General features: G+C 37.5%; 1 long non-coding RNA gene across 1 annotated transcript; it reads right to left on the bottom strand.

Annotated features, from left to right (window-relative positions):
• Positions 1 to 2,182: 2,182 nt before the first annotated feature.
• LOC142180626 (uncharacterized) lies at positions 2,183 to 22,643 on the bottom strand. Its single transcript, XR_012709248.1, has 3 exons — positions 22,404 to 22,643; positions 3,884 to 3,943; positions 2,183 to 2,493 (listed from the first exon to the last, which is right to left on the bottom strand). It is a non-coding gene; the product is annotated as an uncharacterized LOC142180626 (long non-coding RNA).
• Positions 22,644 to 23,888: the final 1,245 nt, after the last annotated feature.

The following is a 23,888-nucleotide window of genomic DNA, read 5'->3' as shown; positions in this document are numbered from 1 at the left end:
CATATAACTTATAAAGAATGAGGCTAAACTAATGAATCCGAGCATGTTGAAACCATGTTTTAAACTCTAGATTTCATTTTACACTTCAAGTCAAACCTCATGTGAGGTGAATTCAGAAACATGTACCTGGGATAAGGAAAAACCAAAAGAAGTGAGGAAGCAGTAATCAAGCAGCAGCAAAAATCAGTTCTGATCCCCAGCAATGAAGCAGTAACCCAGGAACCAAACAGCTTCAAACCAGACCTTCAAACCCCAAAACTCAAACCATTTCCTCCCCGATCAGAATTTGTGATTTTCAAAAGTTATAGCTAAATAAGAAGGCTAGGAAACAAGAATCAAAACTCAATTTGGAGCAGTTTCAACAAAGAAATCAGTATTCTTGTTTGAGCTAGCCGTTTCAGTTTTCAGGGTATTTTTTCTTTCTCCTCCTCTTTGCTAAAGAAGAAAGGGTGCCTTTATAGGCAAGCTTTTAGGGCAGCAATACTGAAATCAGTTTTGCACTTTAAATCTTTCCTAGATCAGTATTTCAAATAAGTCCCAAAGGCACCTTCCCAGAAATTTCCTAGATCAGTTACTAGAGATTCCCCTAGCCTAAATTCCTAGACTATCCCTTAAACACCTGCTAATTACTTCAGAAATCTCAAGGGTCAAATTGATCCAATAAATTAAACTCAATTGAACGGGATGCTCTTTGCAAATGGGTCAGAGACAAACCAAATCCCAAACAATAAACGGACCCAACCAAATTCTGTAAGCATACAAATACTGAAATGATTTCCACAATCAAAAAAAATCTAAACTAAGTTACTGGTTAATTAATACAAATAAGCATGGAATCAACTAAGTTATTAAATCAAAATAAACCTAATCAAACTAAACTAATGAGACTAAAATCAAGAGGGAAAATCAAATATTTAACTATGATATTAATAAAACTCAACAAAACAAGAAAATCGGAGAACAAGCTTTGTACGATTTGAAAAAGAAATAGAGGGAACAAACGAATAGAAAACAATTCAAACTCAGAAAATTGGTCAAATTTCTACTAAAACAAAGGAAAAGAAAATAAGAAGAATAAAACGTGAGATAAAACTATAATGAACAGAAAAAATGAGGGGAACTTACTGACTAGGCTCGAAGTCGATATCGACACTCTGAGTTAGCCCAAAACAATGTCAAACGCTTGTTCTTGGTCAAGAACAAGCGCATGTTATTTTTTTGTGATAAAACAGCCTTGAACAGCCAGGGAATTCAGAGGAGTAACCTTGCATGCACAGGTTCGATTTTAAGCTTTTAGGGCTCGAAACTCAAATTCAAAATTCGAGGAGCTCTAGACAGATTCGAGGGAAACTAATGATAGATTGGGAAAGAGGGGACTATGGAGGTTTTATGGTGTTGATTTGGGGTGTTTCGGGGGTGGCGCCACCACCAGAGGAAGCTAGGGCGGCGCTAGGGTTGAGGATGCATATCTGAAGATAGGGTGATTGAGAAAGATGAGATGGGGGGTTGCAATGGTTCAGACAGTTTTATATAAAATGAGGCTTAGTTCTGAGTCGTTCGATCTAGGGAGATCGATGGTTCAAATTAAAGGGGATCAAAATGGGGTCATTCGGGCTTGCAACGGGATTGAACCGGGTAACAGACGGGTTTGGGCTGGCTTAAACGGGTTTCAGGTATTAAATTAATTTGGGCTTCGGGAATTTAAGGATTTGGCCTAAAATTCAATTCTTTTCACTTCTTTTCCTTTCTTTTTATTTCAAAACTCTTTTTTTCTTTTAAAAAAAAATTGAAAATAAAACCTAAATTAATCCCTAAACCAAATTATTCTACCAAATTAAATTAATTAACTCTAAAAATAATTACCACGACTAATTAAATACCAAATTAAAAGAAAACTACCAAAATTTAAAGCTAAAAGTTAAAAAAAATGCAAAAATAAGTTATTTTTTGTAATTTTCATTTTTGTAAAGCAACTAAATTACTAATTGATTTAAAAATGCAAAATTAAATCCTAAATGCAAATGCAATGTATTTTGTTTTGTATTTTTCATGAACTAAATAAAATAGACGTGCACAGACAAATGCAAGTAATTAACAAAAATGCTATAAACATCCACGAAATTGCAAACAATGGGAAACAATTATTTTGTTTGAATTTATGGGAATAATTCATATAGGGCAAAAATCACGTGCTCACAGTAGGCAGCTTAGAGTTTCATTCTAAGTTCAGTCGCACAAGTTCAAAAGATACATATTGCCCCAATTGTTGTTCGAATGAAGTATGAAGAAATGTAAGATCAAGCTGAAATGTCATCCTCCTATTGAACTTTGATCTCATTTGATTTAAAGGGGGCAACCCTCCATGGTAAATTGATATCTTCAATGGGCCGATTTTAGGAGGATGTCAAGTATTTGCATTGAAGTCCAGGGATTCTCTATATCTTCAGGTTCGCCAAACCTTCAAGTTTGTTGGTCTCCAAGTCTTCCCTCTGCCTTTAAAAAAAAAAGAGAAGAGAGACATCAAAAGGAAACACAAGTATAAGTAAAAGATTGCTTGGCACAACGTTTCAAATTTCGCGAGACTTGAACCCAATATTTGTGAGAATATAGATCTTAAATTTTGATTGATGGCAAGTAATACATCTTCTGATCTCGAGGCTTTCATACCAAGATACAAAAGTTTTGGTGAAATCGCGCAATCTGAAATAATCAGTGTGTCAGAATTTTATGTTGATTTTTGGAATATTATCTGAAACTATACTTATGGTATTAAATTTTACATTTTGGATATGATTTAAATTTCGAAGTTTGGTTTCCGAAAAATCAAACGGTTCATAATTTTGACGTTTCTACACCAAGATATGAATTATTTTGGTGAGACTGCGCAAATCTAGAATTGATAGCATGGTGCAATATAAAGTTGAATTCAAAATATTATCTTGGACGATTCTGAAGTTTTTTTATTGAGAATTTTGGATATGTTCTAGATCTTAATGTTTATTTTTCAAGAAATTAAACGGTTTATAATTTTAACGTTTCTACATCAAGATATGATATTTTTGGTGAGACCGCGCAAATCTGAAATTTTCAACATGGTGAAATCTAAAGTTGGGTTCAAAATATTATCTGATGTGATTTTGAAGGTGTTTGATTCTAAATTTTGGATATATATTAGATATTGAAATCTAATTTTTGAAAAATCAAACGGTTCATTATTTGGACTCTCCCACCACAAAAAAAGAATCTTTTGTTACAAGCGCCTAAAGCTGAAAATTATGCAACTAAGATAAAAGTCGAACAATGTAAAGCAAAAGAGAAGCTGAAACATTTAAGCCCTCGAAATATCCAAGTTGAAATCTTCAAGTTCGTCGGTATCATGCCCCGAACCTGGGGGCAAGACCGGCACACAGTGCCTCACCTATCCTTGCGTACCAACTTGCAATTAAGGGATACTGAACATATGATATCATACTTTGGCCATGGGCCACATTGAAAGACAACTGTGAATGCTGACTAAATGTCAATATAAAACTGGGCCGACAAGGCCATCATAAGTACTACAGCTAACAAACCAACCAAATATACATACAAGGCCTGCAAGCCCAACATACTGCATTATCTGACAAGATAGGTCTACAAGCCTCTACTGATGGATATATTGTGATTGGAACAGCTCCCCGACCTACTCATAACATACATACATACATACATACATACATACATACATACATACATACATACATACATACATACATACATACATACATACATACATACATACATACATACATACATACATACATACATACATACATACATACATACATATACACACACATCGTAAGGTTCTAAACCCGATAACTCCGAAAGGCATGGAGCTTACCGATCAAGCTGAACTCGGACAACACTTAATGAGGAGGCCTACCCGTCTGTTTGTCTGAACCTGCATGCATGAAATGCAGCGCCCCCATAAAAGGGACGTTAGTATGAAATAATGTACTAAGTATGTAAAGCAATATACTGAAAGTTGAAATTGAACTGATAATATAATAACTGCAAGTAGCTAGAAATCAAAGATAATCTGAAGATATGCTTACCTGATGATACTGACTCAACTCTATCAATATAGTCAGTAAAATAGCTTTTCGGACCTATAACGTATATATATAACTGCTCTACCGTAGTAGGCTCGCTCATAGGCGCTCAGTCATACTAGGCTCTGTATCTCGACCAACTGGGCTCGCTCATAGGTTCTCGGTCATAGTAGGCTCAGTATATCACTTACCATCTAATTAGAGGTTGCCCAATAGGGACCTGCCCATCGGTTATAGCTCGATGGTAATAAAAATATTGTGATACTGTATAATATAGACTCTCTGCTCTCTTGACTGGAAGAAGGAAATACTCAATTGAATATGAAGTCCCGATAAGGAGAATATCGTAATTTACAAAATTAGGAAAATATATGTAACTTGCGAGACTAGCAAAATATACGTAAATTCTGGGATATGAATTTTTCTTTATGAATTGTTATCAAACTTGTGTAATTACGAGATCATACAAAATGAAAGAAGAGCTTAGCCTTAACATACCTGGAGTAGAAAAAAATTCTTATGATATTCTTGTAAAAGGTTGCACCTTACTCCCTTAGAATCGCAAAATGTTACGTTGTTAATTGTGCTAAGAACCTTGTTGGATTTTGGTTGAAGAAATCATGTTATCACTGTAATGTTTAGATTTTGATCGAAGTGTTCTGAGAATGGAATGTATTAAAAACTTATGATTGTAATTTTTGGATATGGAAAATATTTGAATGCCAAGCTCTATCCGTTAAGCCTTTTTTGGCAAATATATGCACTTTTCTCATAGTTATACATAATTATCCTTGTAAGCCACCAACTCCTCTACACATGCCACATGGTATATAAGTGAATAATCATCATGTGGGCTTTATATGGCTTCCACATCATGCTTAAGAATTATACAAATTATTATTAATTATCAATTTCTTTAATTAACTTGGTAATTCTCCTCTAATCCAATAATTAACCAATTATCCACATAATTAAGAATTGTCTCAAATTACTTAAAATACTACACCTTTTTAATACACTTTATACATCATATTGACATGGTCATATGGTACCTTGTATGGTACTAGTCCATAAATATCGGGACGTTTGTCCCGTATTTTATCCGAACAAGCCAAACTTGGACGAAAGTTCATTTTCTTTGACTTTCTTCCTCTCTCATCTTCACGAACTTACTCATCACTTGTTTGAAGTAGCATAATCCTTATAATCTCCAAATAATCTTTCCCTTGGACTCATGTCAATTACCTTACGACAAATTCAACGTACAATACTATAGGGTGCAACATTATCGTAATTTAATATTGCGAAGCGTAGCGTCATCGTATTGTAATACTGCAAGGCGTAACATCATCGTAATATTGTAGGGCGTAACATTATTCCCTCCTTTGGAACATTCGTCCTCGAATGTTGATTGATGCTCTTATCATTTTCATAACTTATAGCTCTTATGAATACCTTAATAAATCCAAAGGATAGGGTATTCCCCCTTTAGGCTTCTTTCTCACGCCATGACTTGTGGCCGAAATCCTTCCAATCTTGTAACTATTGCTACCTTCTTTCATGTAGCCTGTACGATTCTGACCTTGGAAGTGCGCCTATGCGACTCTTCTCTCCTTTTTCCTCCAGCGTTTAGCCAACCTCTAGGCCTTACTTTGTGAACATATACAGAGCTTGACAAGATGTCCCTCTGGGCATCTATAGGTATACTGAAATTTTTCGCTCCGTACTTTGTTGAATTTACGAATATGTTTATACCTTATTCCATGGATCCGTTTATCCATCCGTATGACTTTACTGCATCCAGATAGGTCATACTATACCGTAATTCTTACTTCGATTTATCATTACTGAGGTCTGCTACCAAATTCCAGCTTACTCTCATTGCTTATCCTGTATGTAGAAGTCTAAGTCCTTTAATGCTTCCTCATTACTGTTCATCTTAAAAATGACGACCTAATCTCATCTCATACTTTATGACTTTTGTCCATCCATTATTGATTTGCCTTCATATTGATCTACATTATACCACTGATAACTTGAAACGTCTTACGTAATACCTTGCAATTAGGGCTTACGTTGCATTGAGGAATATTTAAAGTGATTTCCATAATCGTATTTCATAGTCTCTCAATATGATTCACCTTATGTTGGGTATTTTAATCTCGTGCCGTCTGCGAAATCTTTTCTCTTTCTCCTTTTTTCTTCAAATCATTATTCAAACGAAGGCCCAAACGTCAATCTTTATCTGTCACAATTACACCCTCATTTTATTACCAGGTTAGTATTCCATTTCTTCTAAATGCTACTAGTCTTAGACTCCTTTGAGCTTATTCAGGCTACATTGAGCTTTATATAATTTAAAAAACCCATCAGCTCTCTCTCATTTTCGTGGGCTTAATCCCGAGGGCTTATCCATTCTTGTCACCTTCGCACTCGCCCTTTCTTATTCTTACTCCTATCTTCCTACAACCTTGTCGCTTTACCATAATTTAGCTTGCGAACCATACATGTCCATTTATACTACTCGCAGCCTTCCTTCAACTTCCTTGCACCATATATTTCCTTATGTTATTCTAGAACATCAAGCGAAACATCACGTCGTCTCTATCTCTTCTTTATTCTCTTTAATAGACCTCTCGGTACATAGAAACCATAGGCTGGAAGTTATGCCACTAACAACGCTGCTATAATTCATGGATAATGAATCCCATCGCTTCTAGTCTTTTACCTGAACTATGGACCACTCTAATCCTTCTATACTAGAGTATTTTGTACGTTGTTCACTTTTACATTACTTACTTTAAAATATCACCTCACATTCTTCTATCTCTTTCATAACCTCCCTCCCACATAGGTATAAATTACGTCCACCATTTGAAGCTCTATTATAATACTTGCACCTCTGGTGCCTATACAATCCGACGGGAGCTCCTTATTGAATTCTTATGAGGCTGGTATTTTTCTAACTGGCTTTATCGTAGAGCCGTTATAGAATATGGTTTTTGTTCTATCTCTCTTGCACCTCTAATAATAAGAGTGATTCTGCTATGTTCTCAATCATGATTCCTATAACTTCTGGGTCCAATAATCGGATTCCAGATTTTGTTTGTTGATGTAACTCTTTAGTTTCCTCCTTCTTCTGATTAGCCTTTATGTAGGCTTAAGTCATTTCCCGATCTGCGATTCATGGTATTAGTTATTCTGTTTAGCCTTTCATGGGTGCTGAGGAATATTCATGATGCAATCCTTTAATAATTCAATCCTTTGTCTATAACCTAGGCTCAATTCCTTCTTTTAACATATACCAGAATCTTCTACGACTGTATATGTTGCATGTATAAAACTCCAAACTCTTAAGTGTGTTCATAACGTAACTAACTCGGGATCATTGATCGAACAATTCCTTTCGTTCCTTCTTAACTTCCTTTAACATAAGCTATTACTTTTCCTGACCTTTCTGTCCTCTTGTTGCGTACATACTTAGCTTATGTTAGTTCCCACACATGCCAGAGTTTTCGTGCAACTCATATGATCTCGAACATTACTTTTAATTTTACTTCTCGTTCATTAGCCACGGTATGTGCCACTTTCCTTTGGAGTGCTTACAATATTGTTGTGAGACTATCGTTACACGACCATCTCCTCTTTAGGTTGTTGTGCTTAGGTTGAAGCCTTCTTCCTTATTTCCTCAGCTATTGCTAGTCTTTTGTTGTAGTACTTAGGGAGAACCCTTGACTCTTGTAAAGCTATGAGATTATTACGGACCTTTTGATGTCCTTCCTTTCCTATAATCATCCGTAGTTGCTTACCTCCATGCCCTTGTGCTTGTAGGGTTTCTCCTGAACTGATATTTTGACTGGCTTCCTAGTGGCACTTTTTTATCCCCGTAACACTTCTACGCTACCTTTAACTATCCCGACTCCTATTTGAATACATCTCAAGTATTATAATGTCATTACTGTGAGACTGAATTCTCCATGTTGTGGTTTACTACATTTATCTTGCATGATCTACTAATTTGTCTGTAACTTCTTGTATAGTCATGACTAGGCTCTTCCTGAATCAACTACTAACTACTCGTCAGCCCATTCTCATATCCATATTCCACGTATTCTTTCTTGGGTTATTTCCTTGTCTTAACTGACCTCACATACTGGCTCCTTATCTATCAATAATACCCGGGGCAGAAACCCTTACTTTTTTTTGATGTCGTGCTTACATAACATTCTGGAATCATAGCATATCTGTAACATCTGGATAGGTGCAATCTCATTTCTTTCTCATTTTTATCGCATTCTTCCTTTATTATTCCATATTCCTCCCCCCTTTAGGGGAGTACTAAGACTTGGAGCTATAACGACCTGCCTATAGATGTTTTCCTTTTCATTTTGGCATCCTTTCACATCATCAATGACCCTTACTCGCCTTGCGGTAATCCTTCTGTACCAAGGATAACAAAATTCCTCACTTGCGATGGTGACACTTAGTGTAACTGGCACATACAGTCTCTTAAGCTTAACTTTGATCATACTGCTTGCTTTAAGGAAGCGTCTCCCTGAATGATCATTTTATGAATTCATCATGGATCTTCTTTTGTTGTCCATTCTATTATTACCGGAATACAATCTGAAATTCTCATGATGCAGACTATAACTAAATAACTCAGTCCCAAATTCATTTTTAGTTTATCCTGTTCATCAGTCCATACTGATTTCTATTACTCTTCGGGTTTCTCAACGTCCTCGCTCTACTAGGGACGAGAGTCACACTAAGGTAATATTTATCTTTTACAGGCTTTCAGTGCCTATCTTCGAAATTATTTTTGACCATGCTAGTATTCACATCTAATTGTAATATTCTAGAGTGCATCACCTGGGTGTCTTACGGGGAGATCTATTAGCACATCTATAATATTCTTTGGAAATGTCAACTAATACAAATAATCAATTCACCATTTTGGATTACTCTAACCCCAACCGGATTCTGATATTCTGTCCTTTCCTTAAACTACACTTGTTAACCCCCATAGGGCATAACTGAGATGGGTGCGACTAATTGTACATACCTCTTGTTGGCCCAAGTTCATTTGAAGTTTTGAAGAATGACAAATGAACTCAGTCATGGATTAGGTTCATCATGTGAGGCACAGTATTTATCAACCTAGACATGTGAGATACACGTGAAGGAGATAAGTCTCAGTAATCAAGCAACAATATCTCATGAACTGATCGAAAAGGTTGCATATTGGATGAGGAGAGAAAGTCTCCTTATGGGAAAAGGACACAATCATACAATCCGAATAAATGATAGGGTTGAAGTTTGTATTGAACAAGGACTCAACATCAATGGAAGATCAGCAATTGAGTCTCAATCAAACTCTGATTACTAACTCATTAAATAACAATGATTGTTCTCTTTTACAGGTGTTGCACATACGCAGAAGTTAAACGTGAATAGGGAGCAAAATAGCAATGCTTTTTGCAAGCAGTTCGTGTGTGATTCAAGTGTGCAAACCTAAAGCTACTTGAACGAGATAGAAGAACCAGTTCCGTTGTGTTTATTCTTATTCTAGTTCAATTGTAGTAGGTGGTTTAAAGTTGTACCTTTTCAGCTTTCATTGAAGCATTTGTAATAGGTACTTTGAGTGTTCAAGTTATAGGCTAACTTGAAGGTGTCGTAACAGTTGAGGTTGTGTGCTACACAGGGATTAGAGTTAATCCTTAGGTTTACAAAGAGTTTTGTAAATGCTGTTTTGGCTCAGTGATTTTAGTGGATGTTTGGGAAAATCCTACTGAATAGTAGGTCGTGGTTTTTTTACCTTTTGAGTCAGGTGCTTTCCACGTAAAAATCTATGTGTTCTTTATTTTCTGTAATTTTAATTCCGCAACAGTAGCAGTTAGAACACCTAGAAGAACCAGGCTCTTCTAGATCGAAAAATTGGGTACCACACAAATCACCCCTCCCCCCTCTTGTGTGGTATTGACGTTTAGAACATCAATTGGTATCAGAGCGGGTTATCCTTGAAGAGGCTAACACCTTAGGAAAAGATCAACATGAGTGCACCACCTGGGAACTGGGAAGGGCAATCCACTGCTAGGCCTCCACTTTTATATGCTCAGTACTACTCTTGGTGGAAAAATAGGATGAGATATCACATCATCGGAGAAGACTATCAGCTATGGGACATCATCACTGATGGTCCCCTGGCTACCATAAAGAAGAATGCTGAAGGAGCAGATGTGCCAAAAACAAGAGCTAACTGCAATGCTGAGGACTTGAGGAAATGGAAAAAGAATGTTAAAGTGAAAAATGGCTTGTGTGTGAACTTGGTCCAGACGAGTATAGTAGAATTAAAAGTTGTACCACTGTTAAAGAAATCTGAGATACTTTGCAAGTGTCTCATGAAGGTACACCTCAAGTGAAGAGGTCTAGAGGAACACTGCTATATTCTCAATATGAGAAATTTACCATGGAGGAAGGGGAAACCATCCAGGAGATGTATACAAGGTTCACCACACTGACAAATGAACTTAAGTCTCTTGGAAGGGTTATTCTTGAAGAGGACAAAGTTGAGAAAATTTTGACAAGGGTTCTGCCAGTCACTTGGGAAAGCAAAATCACTGCCATTCAGGAATCAAAGAACATTGTCACTCTTAAGTTGGATAAGCTAATTGGAAATCTCACTGCCTATGAACTTAGAAGGCAAACCTTGAAGATGGATGCACCCAAGAAGGAAAGGATCCTGGCATTCAAAATCACTGAAGGTGCTGATCTAGAGGAGGATGAAATCACCATGATCACAAAGAATTCAAGAAGTACCTAATGAGAGGAAAGGGTCCTTCCAGAAGTGGAAGTTACAACAAACCAAGGGTTCCTGAAAAACAAACCAATGAGGGGTGTTACAAGTGTGGGAAGACTGATCACCACATCAAAAACTGCCCTCAATGGGAAATTGAATGGAAGAAGGAAAGAGCTGAATGAAGGAGCAGGAAGAAGGAACAGGTTCAACCAAAAGGGAACAAAGGATAACCAAAGGCTATGGTTTCTACCTGGGGAGATACATCAGATGAGGAATCAGAAGCTGAAGCTGGAGATGAACAAGTTCTTATGGCCATAGGAGAATCAGATGATGAACAAGAGGTCCAAGTGAAAGGGAGGAGCCAAATATGGTATATGGATAGTGGCTGCTCAAAACATATGACTGGGAACAAGGACCAGTTCCTTTCACTTGAGGACTTAAAAGGAGGTAATGTCTCCTTTGGAAATGGAAAGAAAGGTGAGATCATTGGGGTTGGAAAGGTAGGCAAAACAGATTCTCATTCCATAGAGAATGTCTACCTGATAGATGGCTTGAAATATAGCCTAATAAGTGTGTCACAATTGTGTGACAGAGGTAATCGTGTAGCTTTTACCTCTACCAAATGCTTTGTGATTAACCTTACCACTGACAAGATTGTTTTATAGGGAAAAAGAGATAACAATATTTACATTGTAAATTTGTCTACTCTTTCAGAAAATGAACTCACTTGCTTAAGTGTGTTGGTTAATGATCCCCTCCTGTGGCATAAAAGACTTGGTCATGCAAGTCTAAATCAGCTAAACAAATTAGTCTCTAAAGACTTGGTGATAGGGTTACCTAATATCAAGTTCAAGGAAGACAAAGTTTGTGAGGCATGTACAAGGGGGAAGCAGGTAAGATCATCCTTCAAAAGCAAGAAAATGGTAAGTACAACCAAGTCATTAGAACTGGTCCATATGGATCTATATGGTCCAATGAGAACCATGAGCAAAAGTGGAAAGAAATATGTAATGGTGCTTGTTGATGATTATTCTAGATTTACCTGGGTTCTATTTCTAACCTCCAAAGATGAAGCATTCGACATGTTTATTGCATTTGTTAGAAAAACTCAGAAACAATTAGGAAATCAACTTGTATCCATTAGGTCTGATCATGGAACTGAATTTGAAAATTTCAAGTTTGCTGAATTCTGTGATGAAAATGGTATAGATCATAATTTCTCTGCCCCTAGGACCCCTTAACAAAATGGAGTAGTTGAAAGGAAGAATAGAACTCTGGAGGACATGGCTAGAATCATGCTACTTTCTAGTAAATTGCCCCACAGCTTCTGGGCAGAGGCCGTAAACACTGCATGTTACATAATCAATAGATGCATGACCGGACCTCTGGTAGAGAAGACTCCCTATGAGTTACTTAAAGGGATAAAACCAAACATATCCCATCTTAGGGCATTTGGTTGCAAGTGCTATGTGCACAATAATGGAAAAGACTCCCTAGGTAAGTTTGATCCCATAAGTGATGAGGGAGTATTCTTGGGATATTCTTCACATAGCAAAGCATATAAAGTGTTTAATAAAAGAACTCTGTGTATAGAAGAAAGTGTACATGTAGTATTTGATGAAACTAACACTCTTTTTGAGAGACAAGAATATGAAGATGAAGCCATTGGATTGGTAAAGGAACTGACTGAATCCCCAGCACAAGTCAAAGTGGCATCAAAAGAAGGAACAGGTGATGGAACAGGTCCTTCAAATCAGGGCAACCTGACAGGGAGAACTAATCAAGGAGAAATTGAATCAAACCCCCTAGAGGAACTTGTTCATCAACATGTTACTCAGCAACAAAACATGGGAGAGACATCTAGCAGAAACCAGTTGGTTGTGAAACCTCACAAGTATCAAAGTTCTCATCCCATTGAGAACATTATTACTGATCCAACATCTGGAGTCAAAACTAGATCACAGCTAAAGAATCTGTGTGCTTTTGATGCTTTTTTATCTCTTATTGAACCTAAAAATGTTGTTGAGACTTTGCAGGATGCAGATTGGGTGAATGCAATGCAAGATGAACTCAACCAATTTGAAAGAAGTCAAGTTTCGCATCTAGTTCTAAGACCCAAGGACAGATCAGTCATTGGTACAAAATGGGTCTTCAGAAACAAACTTGATGAAGATGGAACAGTTACAAGAAACAAAGCAAGACTGGTGGTACAAGGATACAGACAAGAGGAGGGCATAGACTATGATGAGACATTTGCTCCAGTTGCCAGACTAGAGGCAATCAGACTCCTCATAGCCTTTGCAGCACACATGGAATTCATTCTTCATCAGATGGATGTCAAAAGTGCCTTCTTGAATGGCTACCTAAAGGAAGAAGTGTTTGTGAAACAACCTCCGGGATTTGAGATCAAGGAATGTCTTGAGCATGTGTACAAGTTAGACAAAGCTCTCTATGGGCTCAAGCAGGCCCCAAGAGCTTGGTATGAACGACTATCCAAATTTCTACTAGAGAATGGTTACAAAAGAGGTAAAATTGACAGTACCTTATTTTTAAGGGAAAAAGGTAAAGATCTCCTTGTTGTGCAAATATATATGGATGACATCATATTTGGGGCTACCACTAATAAGCTAAGTAAGGACTTTGCAAAACTAATGGGCAGTGAGTTTGAAATGAGCATGATGGGTGAGCTTAACTTCTTTTTAGGCTTGCAGATCAAACAAAGTTCAAATGGAACCATGATCCATCAGTAGAAGTATACAAAATAGCTAATCAAAAAGTTTAAAATGGAGGAATCTAAAGAAATAGACACACCCATTGCAACTGCCACCAAATTAGATATTGATGAACCTAGTTCATCATTCGATCAAAAGTTGTATAGGGGTATGATTGGTTCACTCTTGTATCTTACTTCAAGCATACCTGACATCGTTTTCAGTGTAGGGCTTTGTGCTCGTTTTTAGGCAAATCCAAAAAAGTCCAACTTCACTGCGGTAAAGAGGATACTGAGATATCTGAAAGGCACCAATGATATGTGTCTCTGGTATCCTAAAGGTAGTAATTTTGATCTAGTTGGATATGTTGATGCTGATTATGCAAGTTTCTTAGTGGACAGGAAAAGCACCTCAGGTATGGCACATTTCCTTGGTTCATGTCTTGTGTCATGGGCTACCAAAAAGCAAAATTATGCGGCCATATCTACTGCTGGCTGAGTATGTTGATGTTGCTTCCTGTTGTGCTCAATTATTATGGATCAAACAACAGCTGGTATATTTTGGAATTGAAGTGGGATGTATTCCAATATTCTGTAATAACACTAGTGCTATAAGTATGACAAAGAACCTTGTTCATCATAAGAGGACTAAGCACATAGATGTTAGACACCACTTCTTAATAGATAACTATGAGAAAGGATTGATTTCAATAGAATTCTGTGCTACTGATAAACAAATAGCTGACATCTTCACTAAAGCACTGAGTAGAGAAAACTTTGAGAGGAACAGGTTGGAGTTAGGGATGATTAAGATCACCTAATAGGTCCAGTTCAGAATGCACAATGAAAAAAATATATATATATATATTGGTTAGGAGTTCTAACTTTGTGTAAATATCTAGATCAATTCTTACTCAGTTTCATACTTTAATTAGTATACTCCTGTGACATATGTATGACTCACTGATCTCTTACAAAGTTTCTTCTATTTTGGCATTTGAGGCATGTTCAAGAGAGTTCTATATAAAGAACCTGGTTCATCAGTATGTGTTCATATGAAAAGCTCAAGTATGTTTTCTATACTCTTCACAATTAGAAAGATTATTTTTCCAATCATGAGCAGAAGTCCTACATTCATCAAATTCTCAGAAATTCTATCTGTTGAGCATTGAACCGGTTTCGTTCCCCTAGAACTCTAAAAATCGGGATTTTTTCCTAAAATCTAGTGATGCCTAATAATCACTAAGAGACCGGAATTATATCTTGATTAGACTTCTAATTGACCTTTGAAAAAGCTATCGTTACTGCATTTAAGTCTAATCATCTTTAAATACACGCCACACCTCTTCTTCATTAGTCCATAACCGTCAAAACTCTTCTCAAGTTCTGATCGCTCTTCTTCTCTCCAAAATTCCCAAATTTTTCTTAAGAAACAATCCACCATGACTAACCCCCAAGATAATCCTGGCACTCCACCACCAGTATCCCCTTCAAATACATCCTCATCTACACCCCCTAGTAAAACCCCAAAACCTAAGTTTCGTAGGCAGAAAATGTTGGCCAGAAAAACTGTAGCTTCTGGAGCTCTAAGAAAAGTTCTAAATGAGAAATTGAAGGCTAGCAAGAGGAAGGAAAGTCCTACTCAAGAATCTGACTCAAGCTTTGAGTCTGAAGCTTTTATTTCTACTAGCGAAGGAGGAGAACATGGGTCTTCTAACACTACCAAAATTCAAGAAACCCCTGGTGAGGTAAGTTCTTGTGTGGTACTCTCTACTGTGGTTGAAAATGTAGAAAATAGGTTTGTCTTGGTTGGTCCTGTCAAAGATGTAAAAGGGGCTGAATCTAGTAGAAGTGGAGGTAAAAAGAAAAAAAAAGAGGGAGCAAGTGATGATGAGAGGGGAAATGGGAAAGAAAAGGTTATGGCTATTAGTGGAGGTGTTGAAGAAGGTGGCAACAAGTCAGGGGGAAGTGGTTCTGGGGAGGCGGCTGAAGGGCTTGTGCATCTAAGCAAGCAACAAGATGAACCTGGTTCATCTGTTGAGGAAACACTGGCTGATCTTCTGAAGAGGGTTGGGGCCAGTTATGATCCAAAGAAGCGTAAAGCTTCCACACAAAAGGCTCCAACTGCTTCCAAGCCAATAAAGAAAAGCAAAATGTCATTCCCAAAACCTACTGTACCTTCAGTACCTAAGGGAAGAGCCACTAGAAGCAGGGTCAGACAAAGTGAAGCTGAGTTACAGAAAGCTCTAGTAGAAAGCAAGAAGAAAAAGAAGGAGAAGGGAAAAGCAAAGGCTGTGGAGAGTTATGAGGTTGCAGAAGAATAAGAAGAAGAAGAAGAAGAGATGGAACTGGTCCATCAAGAAAGGGGAACAACTTTGGAGGTTCCTACACCCAAACCAAAAAGGGCCAAGGCTTCTTCCAAGAAGTCTTCCTCTAAACCTGTATCTGATGAACCCCCTTTAGCCAAAAGAACCAGATCTGTAGTGAAAGGTAAGCAGGTAAAAATTACTGAGGAAGAAGAAGAATGGAGTGGAGAAGAAGAAGAAGAAGAAGAAGAAGAAGAAGAAGAAGAAGAAGAAGAAGAAGAAGAATAAGAGGAATCTGAAAAGGAACAAGATAGGTTTGCTATCTTTGGCAGAAGAAAATTTTTGAAAGGAAAACTGTTGAGAGACCTGGATGAGCCAGGAATGAGAAAGACTGGTGGATACCCTAGCTGCACAAGGTTGGAAGGACATGGTCCTTGAAATGGATGGGAGGCTGGCTAGGAAAGAATTGATTGAGTTTATGGCCAATGCCACAGTGAAGAATGGGGTAGTCACCAGTATAGTGAAAGGAGTAAGGGTGCAGTTTGATGCACTCAAATTGGGTAAAATTCTAGACATACCTAGTGAGGGGTATGATGATTATACAAGGCAAAGGTGGCCATGTCTAGATTCTCTCCCTACTGCTCTTCAAATCACTAGGAATTTTTGTGATGCCGCAACTGCTGAAGATGTGCCTGAAGCCAGGTTTGGGCAGAAAAGTGAGATGAGGCCTGAGCACAAGGTCTTGTTTGAATTTGTTAACAAGTGCCTGCTGCCCAAAGAGGAGAGGAGGCACACTGCCAACTACATGGACCTGGTTCTTATGGAGTGCCTTGTGAGAGGAATGCAGATCAATTGGCCTACCTTTATTATCAAATTACTGGACAGGGTCATAAATGGCTCCAAGGCTCATGCCACCCCATATGGGTTCATATTGACTACTGTTCTGGATAGGTTGAATGTGCCTTTAAAGAAATGGGAGATGGCATCAAGAAAGGAACACTTTTGGGTCAAGACTCTTCTGGCTTGTGGCTATCCAGTCAATGTCACCCCAGTTGAACATGGTTCATCCCTGAAGACACATGTGAATAGCAAGGTTAGGGCTTTGGTTCAAGAGTGTGGATCTAAGGATGCTGAAATTGCTCGGCTCCAGGCTCGTGTAGCTGAACTGGAAACTGAAAGAGATGGCCTTAGAACTGAGATAGCAAAAGAAAAGGAGAAGAGTGATGGGATGCTTCAAAATATGCTCAACCTTCTCCAAACCCAGCCCTCTAGTTCCTCCAAGCCTTAGGATGTCCAGTTGTTGTCTTCTGAACCAAACTAGTACCCCCAGTGACCCAGATTAGGACTTTTTCGTTTTTTTTTGCTCATGCTTTGGAAGTTTTTCTTTCTTTTTGTGGTTTTTTGGTGGAAACATATCTTATCAATGACAGCTGTTGTTTCTCTTGTTCTATGAAGATTTTGCTCTTAATAGTTTGAATATGTTTGTTGATTATTGATGATTTCATCGATGTTCTCACTTGCAGTTGCCCAAGTGGCCATGAGTAATTACTAAAATCTGGGATTCACAATACATGTAACTTTTTGATGATGCCAAAAGGGGGAAGAGATACTATGCTTTACTCTTTATTCTGAATAATGTGATATTTATAACCTAATTAAATCTAGTCCTTGATGATAAGTTAAAATTCTAAGTTAATGTGTTGATGGTCAAGCTGAGTTCCTACAGGTTCATTGATTAGTAAAAGCACAGAGTTTATCATCATCAAAAATGGTGAATTTGTTGGCCCAAGTTCAGGTGAAGTTTTGAAGAATGACAAATGAACTCAGTCATGGACCAGGTTCATCATGTGAGGCACATTATTTATCAACCTAGACATGTGAGATACACGTGAAGGAGATAAGTCTCAGTAATCAAGCAGCAATATCTCCTGAACTGATCAAAAAGTTTGCATATTGGATGAGGAGATAAAGTCTCCTTATGGGAAGATGACACAATCACACAATTCGAATAAATGATAGGGTTGGAGTTTGTATTGAACAAGGACTCAACTTCGATGGAAGATCAGCAATTGAGTTTCAATCAAACTCTGATTACGAACTCATTAAATAATAGTGATTGTTCTCTTTTACAGGTGTTGCACATACGCAGAAGTTAAACGTGAATAGGGAGAAAAATAGCAATGTTTTTTGCAAGCAGTTCGTGTGTGATTCAAGTGTGCAAACCTGAATCTACTTGAAAGAGATAGAAGAACCAGTTCCATTGTGTTTATTTTTATTCTAGTTCAATTGTAGTAGGTGGTTTAAAGTTGTACCTTTTCAGCTTTCATAGAAGCATTTGTAATTGGTACTTTGAGTGTTCAAGTTATAGGCTAACTTAAAGGTGTCGCAACAGTTGAGGTTGTGTGCTACACAGGGATTAGAGTTAATCCTTAGGTTTACAAAGAGTTTTGTAAATGTTGTTTTGGCTCAGTGATTTTAGTGGATGTTTGGGAAAATTCTACTGAGTAGTAGGTCGTGGTTTTTTTACCTTTTGAGTTAGGTGTTTTTCACGTAAAAATCTCTGTGTTCTTTATTTTTTGTACTTTTAATTCCGCAACAGTAGCAGTTAGAACACCTAGAAGAATCAGGTTCTTCTAGATCGAAAAATTGGGTACCGCACAAATCACCCCCCCCCCCCTCTTGTGTGGTATTGACGTTTAGAACATCACCTCTGTTATTAATGAAGGTAACTCAAAATGCTTATATCTCTGTTCCTGAATTGTAGGTAATGTTCATCTCTACTAATTAGGTACCTCGTACCCTTTTTCACCTTGATTCTTCTATTTGTTGAAACTTGTGTCTACCTTTTGATTCTCTTATTCTTTTTTTTGTTTACCGTAAGAGTGGATAGACATTCTTGCCTTAGAGATCCTTATCAAGAAACTTACACGTCTTAATACACACATGATATGCTGAATACCTCATATTTATTCATCATGGGCATCATGAAAAATTGTGTTCCCCTGACTCAACTCTTCCATAGCCACATTCAATCTCTTACCAACTGTCTTTCTGGATGTAGGTATCATTTATCACGAATAGAAGTTAGGAGTTTGAATTCTTATAAGTGAGCTCTATTACACAATCTAGAGTAAGAAGAAAGAGTGACAATCCTAAATGTCTTGTAGCCTCCTGCTTATAAGTGTGGTGCACAACACACCCATAAACAAAACTCTACTAGACACGACTTGTAGACTCCCTAGGATAGAACTGCTCTGATACCACTTCTGTCATGCCCCGAACCTGGGGGCGATACCGGCACCCAGTGTCTCACCTATCCTTACGTACCTACTTGCAATTAAGGGACTCTAAACATATGATGTGATACTTTGGCCATGGGCCACATTGAAAGACAACTGCGAATACTGAATAAATGTCAATATAAAACTGGGCCAACAAGGCTATCATAAGTACTACAGCTGACAAACTAACCAAATATACATACAAGGCATGCAAGCCCAACATACTGCACTATCTGACAGGATAGGTCTACAAGCCTCTACTGATTGATATAATGTGATCGGAACAGCTCCCCGACCTACTCATAACATATATACATACATATACAAGATGTACATAAGGTTCTAGACCCGGTAACTCTGAAAGGCATGGAGCTTACCGATTAAGCTGAACTCGGGCAACACTTAATGAGGAGGCCTACCCGTCTGTCTGTTTGAACTTGTATGCATGAAATGCAGCGCCCACAGAAAAGGGACGTCAGTACGAATAATGTACTGAGTATGTAAGGCAATATACAGAAAGCTGAAACTGAACTGATAATATAATAACTGCAAGTAGCTGAAAGTCAAAGATAATCTAAAGATATGCTTACCTGCTGATACTGACTCAACTCTCTCAATATAGTAAGTAAAATAGCTTTCCGGCCCTATAACGATTGGTATATATATAACTGCTCTATTGTAGTAGGCTCGCTCATAGGTACTCGACCATACTAATCTCTGTATCGCGACCTACTGGGCTCGCTCATAGGCACTCAGCCACAGTAGGCTCGGTATATAACTTACCATCTTATCAGAGGTTGCCCAATAGGGACTTGTCCATCGATTATAGCTCAATGGTAATGAAAATACTGTGATACTGTATAAATATAGACTCTCTGCTCTCTTGACTGGAAGAAGGAAATACTCAATTGAATATGAAGTTCCGATAAGGAGAATATCGTAATTTACAAAACTAGAAAAATATATTTAACTTACGAGGCTAGCAAAATATACGTAAATTTCGGGATATGAATTTTTCTTTATGACTCGTTATCAAACTTGTGTAATTATGAGATCATGCAAAATGAAAGAAGAGCTTAGCCTTAACATACCTGGAGTAGAAAAAAATTCTTATGATATTCTTGTAAAAGGTTGCACCTTACTCCCTTAGAATCGCAAAATGTTACGTTGTTAATTGTGCTAAGAACCTTGTTGGATTTTGGTTGAAGAAATCATGTTATCACTGTAATGTTTAGATTTTGATCGAAGTGTTCTAAGAATGGAATGTATTAAAAACTTATGATTGTAGTTTTTGGATATGGAAAATATTTGAATGCCAAGCTCCATCCGTTAAGCCTTTTTTTGGCAAATTTATGCACTTTTCTCATAGCTATACATAATTATCCTTGTAAGCCACTAACTCCTCTACACATGCCACATGGTATGTAAGTGAATAATCATAATGTGGGCTTTATATGGCTTCCACATCATGCTTAAGAATTACACAAATTATTATTAATTATCGATTTCTTTAATTAACTTGGTAATTCTTCACTAATTCAATAATTAACCAATTATCCACATAATTAAGAATAGTCTCAAATTACTTAAATACTACTCCTTTTTAATACACTTTATACATCATATTGACATGATCATATGGTACCTTGTATGGTACTAGTCCATAAATATCGGGTATTAATGCTCGGCCCGTATTTTATCCCAACATGCCAAACTTGGACGAAAGTTTATTTTCTTTGACTTTCTTCCCCTTTCATCTTCACGAACTTACTCATCACTTGTTTGAAGTAGCATAATCCTTATAATCTCCAAATAATCTTTCCCTTGGACTTATGTCAATTACCTTACGACAAATTCAACGTACAATACTACAGGGTGCAACATTATCGTAATTTAATACTGCGAAGCGTAGCATCATCGTATTGTAATACTGCAAGGCGTAACATCATCGTAATATTGCAGGGCATAACAGTCGGTCTTCAAGTTGACGTCTTCACGTTCTCCACCTTTCAAGTTGAAATATTTAAGCCCTCCAAGTCTCCAAGCTAAAGTCTTCAAATCTGTCGGTCTTCAAGTTTCAGTCTTCAAATTCGTCGGTCTTAAAGTCTAAATATTTACCCCTCCAAATCTTCAAGTTGAAGTCTTCAAGTTGAGGTCCTCAAACTCGTTGGACTTCAAGTGGAAATATTTGAGCCCTCAAATTTTTCAAGTTGAAACGTCAAAGTTCACCGAATCTTTAAGTTTGTCCTTCTTTAGGTTGAAACGTCAAAGTCCGCCGAATCTTCAAGTTTGTCGGTCTTCAGGTTGAAGTCTGCAAAGTCCGCCAAATCTTCAAAGTTTTCCAAGTGTTCAAGTAGACGTCATCAAGTCCATAAAGTCTTCGAGTTGAAGCTTTATAACTTTCCAATCTTAAGGTGGACATATAAGTCTCTTTGCACCTTAAGTTGTCCTCTTCGTGGGTTTGTCCTTAAAAGGAACTATAACTTTCCAATCTTAAGGTGGACATATGAGTCCCTTTGCACCTTAAGTTGGCCTCTCTGATAGTCGAGCCACATTGAGAGTAATCTCTCTGATAGTCGGGCCACATTGAGAGTAATCTCTCCGATAGTCGAGGCACATTGAGAGTAATCTCTCCGATAGTCGGGGAATATTGATAGTAATCTCTCCGATAGTCGGGCCACATTGAGAGTAATCTCTCTGATAGTCGGGTTGCCTTGAGAGTAATCTCTCCAATAGTCGGATCATTTTGAGAGTAATCTCTTCGATGGTCGGGTCGTTTTGAGAGTAATCTCTCTGATAGTCGGGTCGTTTTGAGAGTAATCTCTCTGATAGTCGAGCCACATTGAGAGTAATCTCTCCGATAGTCGGGTCATTGAGAGTAATCTCTTCGATAGTCGGGTCATTTTGAGAGTAATCTCTCCGATAATCAGGCCATATTGAGAGTAATCTCTCTGATAGTCGGGTCATTTTGAGAGTAATCTCTCTGATAGTCGAGCCACATTGAGAGTAATCTCTCTGATAGTTGGGCCATTGAGAGTAATCTCTCCGATATTTGGGCAGGGATGAGTATCCATCCCCTCACACCCTAAGACCGCCTTCTTCATGCATAGATCATCTTGTTGAACAAGAGCATATCTTTCTCGCTTGACATATAAAAAAGAAAAAAAAAAGACAACAAAGGAAGAAAAACATAAGAAAAGAAGAAGAAATTACCTTCGCGTTGATGCTTCCGAATCCAAAAAACTAAACTCAAGTGGCTTGCGAATTAATGCTCAACAATCACATGAGCATAGGGTTTATATAGGTGTGTAAAGGACGACTTGTGTGCAGTAACTACCGATGTGGGATCATGTGTATAGGTGGCAAAAAAATTGCTTCCCTATATCTACTGGGAATGGCACTAGGTATCCAATTTGAAGTCAAATATGCTTCCTCAAGCATTTCGATTCCAAATAATTACCCGAATGTATCCGACTTGGGATGTCCAAGGATCTGCGTAAAAAGAGGGAAAATATTCCCTGTTAAAGAACACGATTGGGCAAAATAAGTGGACAAAGTAATGTGATTAGTGTTTGTCCATGTCATGACAAATATGATAATTTATGAATTCAAAAAGTAGTGACATTTGCCCCACGTAAGAAGCATACAAATTCAAAGCTAATCTTTATATGAGTTGATACTTCTAGCTTCGTCTTTGATAAACAAAATATATACTGTGACAAGTCTTGAAGTATGGGGCATTTTTAGGCATATAAAATTTATTGAATTTAAATTCAATAAATAATTGGACTATATTTTAAATATACTGATCCAAATAAATATTATGGGCTAATATAATTGAATTAATTATATAAGTTCAATATATATGAATTAAATAAATAAGTCTTAATCCATTGGGGTAGCCCATTTAATTGTGCTAAAGTGATGAGCTCACTTCATTAAGTCAAGATGTCATCTTCCTAGAGGCCCAGTTTAGCGCCACATGTCAAATGACGTGGCGTGCCAAGTCAAACGGGAAAGCCAATAGGGTCATGCCACATGTCAAAATGACAAGGCATGCCAAGTCACACTAAAAGACCAATGTAATCATGCCACGTGTGCAAGCGACATGTTCTGGCCAGTCAAATGCGACCATGTCACACTTCAATTTGATTGGTCGGAAAGAGTTTGCTCTTATCATAACTCCTCCCTTCCACAACTATAAATAGGGGTCTTCATAACCCAGAAAAGACACCAGAAGTTATAACAAGAAGCAAGAGAGAGCTCATGGATCAAACGCCGCAAATTTCTCTACAAGTTTTAAACTTCAAGCAATCAAGTTCAAGTTCAAGAAATCAAGTTCAAGCTCAAGAACGAAGAACAAATCAAGGTCAAGTTCAAGCAATCAAGCTCAAGCTCAAGAACAAGATCATCGTTCGTGGAAACAAATATAGATTCAAGATCAAGCTCAAAGGCCCTTGAATTTATTTACTATTGAAAAGAAGAATCAGAGGATTCATAGAGATTGTACACCCAGATATTCGAAATAAAATACTACAATTGTTGCGATATTTTCAATCTTGATTTTATTTTCTTGACGCAATTTATTGTCTACATAGTACTTTATCTTTTTTATTTTAGAAAAAACTCAAACTATATAGTATACTCTAGATAATTACGGAAACTACTAAAGTACTTTAAACTAATAAGTGTAATAAT

This window comes from Nicotiana tabacum, chromosome 5, assembly GCF_000715075.1.
Source record: "Nicotiana tabacum cultivar K326 chromosome 5, ASM71507v2, whole genome shotgun sequence".
Lineage (NCBI taxonomy): Eukaryota > Viridiplantae > Streptophyta > Magnoliopsida > Solanales > Solanaceae > Nicotiana > Nicotiana tabacum.
Note: the sequence above shows the minus strand (reverse complement) of the source record. Positions and strands in the feature narration are given on the sequence as shown.